The 6615-nt window shown below is 37.7% G+C and overlaps 1 pseudogene across 1 annotated transcript in view; it reads left to right on the top strand.

The window, feature by feature from the left end:
* The window catches only part of LOC110262249 (uncharacterized), a 95762-nt pseudogene that overhangs the window by 1460 nt on the left and 87687 nt on the right, over positions 1–6615 (top strand). The window contains exon 2 of the transcript XR_002347083.2: positions 4651–4738. The product of XR_002347083.2 is annotated as an uncharacterized LOC110262249 (transcript). The remainder of the gene's footprint in view (positions 1–4650; positions 4739–6615) is intronic.

The following is a 6615-nucleotide window of genomic DNA, read 5'->3' as shown; positions in this document are numbered from 1 at the left end:
CAACTGTTAGGGTCCTTGTCACTGAAGATGTTAAGGAAAAACTATAATCCTCTATCTGGAAGGTCAAACTATAGTGATAAAAATGGTAATAATAAAATGTGTTACTATGTGCCAGACACTGTCCTAAATATCTTACATGTACTCATGTATAGGTTTTTATAAAAACTCATTTGTAGGTTTTTGTAGAAATACATGTGTGCATAGATAGACATGTAGAAGCTTATTTATTTCAGCCTTGTGTGTAGTAGGAATAAATAATTCCAAAGCACCTAAGGATCTATCAATACAGGGATGATTTTATGATACACAAATACTATAAAATATTATTAATTACGCTATTGTTTAAGAGATTGAAATAAATATACATTGGTACTTTTCACCTTAGTATGGCTGCAAATAACCCCCACAACATGTGGTATAAAACAACCATGCTCACAGATTCTGTGGGTCAAGAATTCACACAGGGTACAACAGGGATGACTTTCCATTATGCACAGAGCCTCAACTGTGGGGATTGGAATCATCTGAAAACTTTTCACTCTTCCTTGGTAGTTGATACTGGCTGGAGGCTGCAGGCTGGAGACCTCAATTTGATTTCATGTAGACCTCTCCATGTGGTCTCTTAGAATGGGCTGATTTGGGCCTTCTCAGACGGTGATGGCTGGGTTCCAAGGGCAAGTATCCTGGGAGAGAGAGCGCTCCAAGTGAAAGCATATTCCCTTTTATGACCTGGCCTTAGAAGTTACGTAGTATCATTTCTGCTGTATTCTATTTGTTCAGGCCATTACAGAATCTCACACACATTCCAGAGGAGGGGAAATTGAGCCTATTTCTTGATGGGGAGAGGCAGAGTCCTTAAAGATCACGTGGGACCAGAGGTATTGCTGTGGCGTTTTTGGAAAATACAAGTTGCCACAGCTGTTTACTTGGAAAGATCTGTAAATGCCTCAGGGATATAAAATAAATGAGGTGCATAATAAGTACACTGTGATCCCATTTATGGTTTTTTTAAAAAGTACAGAACAAAACCATATTTCCAGATGTACATACATTATTTAAGATACATATTTTTCAAAGAACATAGTTTCTAAGTATAACCTGGGTGTTTAGCCAAAGAAACAATGATCCATTCAAGTCATGTAGAAAAAAATGGCCAAAAGGTCCCAAGACATGCTTAATTGTAATTTTGGTTGAGAACAATATCTCTCAGTCATTAACTGTGGAATATAACCCTCTCCTTAAAAGATGTGACTCCATTGTAGTGAATGAATGGAAGCAAGTCTTCAGATTCTTTCTACACTGTAACTTGGCATTGAGCATTCTCACACTGAGGGACTAAATTGAGGTTGTTTCAGGGTTATTTTCAGAAAGGTGAGATTTTTTTAAAGACCTCCCTGAGATCGGGAACTGAGTCTTACTCATTTTGTATTCACTTATCTGACACATAAAACTGGACTTGGTATGTTTTTGGACTGAATTATGCTATTCCCTCATTCAGCAGTCTAGGATTATAATTACAAGGTAAATTCTGACCTCATGCTAATTAATAAGCCACTAAGATTTCTGATATCTAAGCACCAGTGACTTGGCTTCATATCTCAGTGTTAAAATACCATGATGACCTTCTAAGTCAGATAACTTCTCTAGGAATTCTTTCCTTATACTTATGCAATTTTTTCTTCTTTACTCATGTTCATGAGTAATATGCTGATATGATGGTGGCATTATTTTGGGCAAAGAAGTAAGATTTGTTTAATGTTTTAGCCGTATTCGCAACTCTGAAAAGACTGCTATCTCCATGAGCAATGACATCATAGGAAGGAGTGGGCTCAGAGCAGGGGAAGTGTAACCAGTGACACTCTTTTATCAGGATAGTTGGTATTTTTATTGCTTTGTATTATCCTCTATTGCAGTAGTCATTTTTCTAAACTATTGTCTTTGTTCTCTTCTGAACAATGAAAGGGCATGCCTTAATTTTTTAGAAGGAAAAACTCTTCGTTAAGTCAATTAAAATAACCAATAGCAATTTCAATATAACATCCTAAAGAAACTTCCTGAAATTAACTTAGAAGGAGAAAAGTTCCTTCTTAATTCTTTTTAATAGCTAGAGATTTTTCTTATTTATTTTTTTGTCTTTTTAGGGCTGCACCCATGGCATATGAATGTTCCCAGGCTAGGGGTCGAATCAGAGCTATAGCTGCTGGCCTATGCCACAGCCACAGCAACTCCAGATCCCAGCCTCATCTGCAACTTACATCACAGCTCATGGCACGCCAGATCCTTAACCCACTAAGCAAGGCCAGGGATCAAACCTGCGTCCTCATGGTTACTAGCCAGATTCGTTTCCACTGAGCCACAACAGGAACTCCAACTAGACATTTTTCTTTTATTGCCTAGATGTATAGGGGAGGCCTAGCTGTACTGACCTGAAAGATAACTGTGGGAATGAAGATATGGATAACAGAGACATGGTTTAAGTTCCATTAATTCAGCAGGATGATATCCTATGTACCATAGGCACACATACTGAATAATTCATCATATTTGTAGTTTTATTTTATAAGCCATGTGGTTCTTAATCCTATCTACTATACCTAAAGCTGTGAATATGAGTGTCCTTAGCTTTGTTTTATTCTAGATGAAAGAAAAGGCATACATCAAATTTGAGGACTATAGAATTTAATCAAAGGATTCATATTAGTATATTATTTTGCCACCTGTAATCCTGGAACACTTTGAGATTCCCAGGTAAAATGCTTTATTAACAGTTTGACTCTTCCCTTTAAATTTGTGGGAGTGAAGGAGTGAGTAGTAACAGTCTGTTTTTTGACCCTCTTTCCCTTTGAGAACAGTGGTTTACAGTCCTACTTCTAGGCACAGATTTTGTTTGTAGAACCGAGGCCTCAGCAAAGCATAGGGACCCAGAAAGTGCTATGGTTAAATGGGCTCCATTTCCATTACTTTCAACCTCATACTAACTTTGATAACCTGCCTGCAGACATGGACAAGCTGACTCTCATATCTCCATCTGAATTGGTGAGAAGTGCTGAGGAGAATCATATATTCCTACCTACGTATTAAAGCCCTTGAAAATTCTTGGTTTTTAATTTAGCTATGCTCTTAGCACAGCACTCTAGAATGATTTTACCTGTCTTCCCGGCTTGCTTCATCCAACAGTGACTATCCTTGACCACTACAGTGCTTGCTTCACACTCCTGATCAGCAGGGGACTAATTCCATTTTCACTAAGAAGAATGGAGTATTCCATAGGTGCACCTCCTCAACTTTCTTCCCTCTTACAAATGCATCTCTATCTGAACTTACTCTTAACCTCTTTCCCTCACTACTGTTAGTGGGAGGGAGGTGACCCGTTTCTTTAAGACTAATGCCTCCCTCCACCTATGAGCTCAATGCCATCTCTTTCCGTCTCCTTTGGGACTTGTCCCATCATTGTTTTCTCTCTCCTAAATTTTCAATAGTAATTTTGCTAGCTTTGCTTCAAAGTTTATAAATATGCTCCTTCTGGGGACCAGCTGCCATGATTTCTTCCTCTCCTTTCCATCACAGTGAAACTGCTAACCTACAATAAATAGGTCTCCACTCAGGTGCAAGTTCTCTCTTCAACAAATTGGTTGTCTTCCACCTCGGCCTTTCCACTAACACAGTTCTCATAATAACCCTATGAAATATGCAGTATGAACTTGCGGTTGGAAGCTGGACCAGGATTGGGTTGCCAGCCTGTTTTCTGCATCAATCTGGAAATGGGGCCAGGTTTACTCTTATACCAACTGGGTCTTGATATGAGAGTGAGAGTGAGATGAGCTTCTCCTCATATATATGGTTTGGGGGAGTGGGAGGCTTAAAGGAATGTCTATAATTGGGTTCAAATCCTGACTCAGCCACTTGCAAGCTGTGTGGCCTTGAACAGTTTAATGTCTCTGGACTTCAGATTCCTCCTGTTGAACATGGATAATATATGGCTTGTAGAATTTTGGAAGGATTAGATGAATTAATATATGTAAATTGTTTTAGACTAGTACTAAGCACATAGTAAGCCCTTTGTAACTTTTAGCCAGTCTCCCAACCTACTCATCCATCCTCAACACTTCTGCCGCTGCTGTCCTCATAAAATGTAAACCGATTATGTCAATCTCCTGCTTAAACTTCTTCAGTGACTCCCTATTGCCTAATGATCAAATCTAAACTTTGACCGGGTTGCTTTGGCCACAAATAACAGAAAAAAACAACTCAACTAGCTTTTAAAAAAAATAGTGAGTTAGGAGGTCCTGTTATGGCTCAGCGGTAATGAACCCAACTAGTATCCTTGAAGACTCAGGTTCAGTCCCCGGCCTTGCTCAGTGGGTTAAGGATCTGGTGGTGTTGTGAACTATGGTATAGGTTGCAGACACAGGTCAGATCCACATGGTTATGGCTGTGGCTTAGGCTGGCAGCTGCAGCTCAGATGCCACCCCTAGCCTAGGGACTTCCATATGCCATGAGTGTGGGCCTAAAAAACAAACAAACAAACAAACAAACAAACAAAAAGTGAGTTAAATCATGTGAAAGAGATCAAGGCATGGTGAAGTTTAAGTTTAGTTGGTTCAGTTATATTGAGAATCCAGGTTTTTTCCTCTCTTCTGCCATTCCTAGAGCCAGCTCCATCCTAATCCTAAAGCCAGTTTAGAAGAGACTCTTTCATTGTCCCTGGGACCAAGTCTGTGAAACTACTCCAGGAAAGGTAAGTGATTCTGTAGACTTTATTTGAATATTGCATTAAAACACAAACTGTGTGAAACAAAATGCTCGTTTTATTACTTTTTTTCTGAATGGGGAAATATAGAAATGATCGAGACACTAAAAAGCTAGATTTAGAAAGCCCAAAAATAAAGTAACGCTTAATACAGCAGTGCTCATTGGTGTGGGTAGGTCTCTAGTCCTAATATCTTTTGATTTGTTACTCATTTTAATATGTGTACAAAACTGTAAAACTTAAAATACAACCATAGTGAAGAAGTAAACAGAATATGGTCACCGAGGTATTAGTCATGTTGTAGTTATACAATGTAATGGAAATCTCGAAGTTGTCTTACAGCTGCTTCTCTGAGTTCCCAAAGGAGAAGGCTTTGAAGTTCAGGGAGAGGCTAATGGTTCCTTTGATCTTAGTCTTTTTGCACTTCAGGGAGTTTTGGAGGAGGGCAGTTTTGCTTATCATTGGACCTATTGTTAAGCAAAAGGAAAAGCAACTTCCTAGATCTCTTGATGTAGGTGGTGCAGGTGAGGGACATTCCCAGACTAGCTTTGAATTGCTGTTTTTACAGCCTATTTTAAAAGGTAATTCTGCCCAAGTTAGCCTCTCCCCTGATCCACTTCAACTAACTATACAGTTAGTTAATTGCCTCTAGCTATCCTTTTGTCTTTTCTTTCTTTCTTTTTTAATGTCATTGTATTTGTGCTTGGCATAGTAATATGTACATTAATTTACTTTCCAAGACATTTCATAAAATATCCCTTAATAAAATTATTTTCCCTTGAGAAATAAGAAAAATTTTTAACATAAGGATATTTGAGAAGTCAAATTTAAGATGATTATAATTTTATAGTGTTTTCTCATAGCATCTGCATTAAAGGTCATAGCATTATTAAATCTATTCAGTTTAAAATATATGTGTGCTATATGAAAAATATTCATTCCTATCCTTTAGTCTTAAAACACATTTTAAAACAACTGCTTATACATAAAGGAATTCATTTTATTATAGAGATCTTTTTTGATAACTCGGTGTTTTAACAAAAGTAATACATGCTTATTCTGAGAGAAATCCTGAAAACTATAGGAAAGAAAAGTATTTTATATGTGATGATCCTCAGAAATAATGACAATTTACTTTTCAATGCATTTACTTTCAGTTTTTTATTATGTAAATACAGTATATACTATGTGAATTTATTTTTATGTGGAAGAGATTAACTTATGCTGTATATATAGTTTGTAATCTTTACAAAGGAACTTATTAATAATATTGTATTATTATTTCCCCATGTCTTTAAAGATTATTTATAACTATTTTATGAATCATCATTTTATTTATTCTTTTTTAAATTTATTGTGGGTTTTTGTTTGTTTGTTTTGTTTTGTTTTGTTTTGTCTTTTCTAGGGCTGCACCCATGGCTTATGGAGGTTCCCAGGCTAGGGGTCTAATCAGAGCTGTAGCCACCAGCCTACACCGTAGCCATAGCAACACCTGATCTGAGCCACATCTGTGACCTACAAGGCAGCTTGCAGCAAGGCAGGCCAGATCCTTAACCCACTGAGCAAGGCCAGGGTTGGAACCTGCATCCTCAGAGAGACTACATTGGATTTTTAACCCGTTGAGCCACAATGGGAACTCCTACACCTCTATTGTTGAATGAAGATATCCTTTTTTTTTTGGACCATGTCCATGGCATGCAGAAGTTCCAGAGCCAGGCATCAAACCAGAGCCACAACAGTGATAATGCTGGATCCTTAACCCATTACACCACCATGGAATTTCATATCTTTTTTTTTTTTTCTTTTTTTAAGAATTAGAGGAGTTCTGGGAGTTCCCTTTGTGGCTCAGTGGTTAACGAATCTGA

Source organism: Sus scrofa, chromosome 1 (genome assembly GCF_054392235.1).
Source record: "Sus scrofa isolate SSC_HxYL_T2T_F1_AM1 chromosome 1, Sscrofa_HxYL_maternal_Yorkshire_Landrace_v2.0, whole genome shotgun sequence".
NCBI lineage: Eukaryota > Metazoa > Chordata > Mammalia > Artiodactyla > Suidae > Sus > Sus scrofa.
This window is presented reverse-complemented; position numbering and strand designations above follow the sequence as displayed.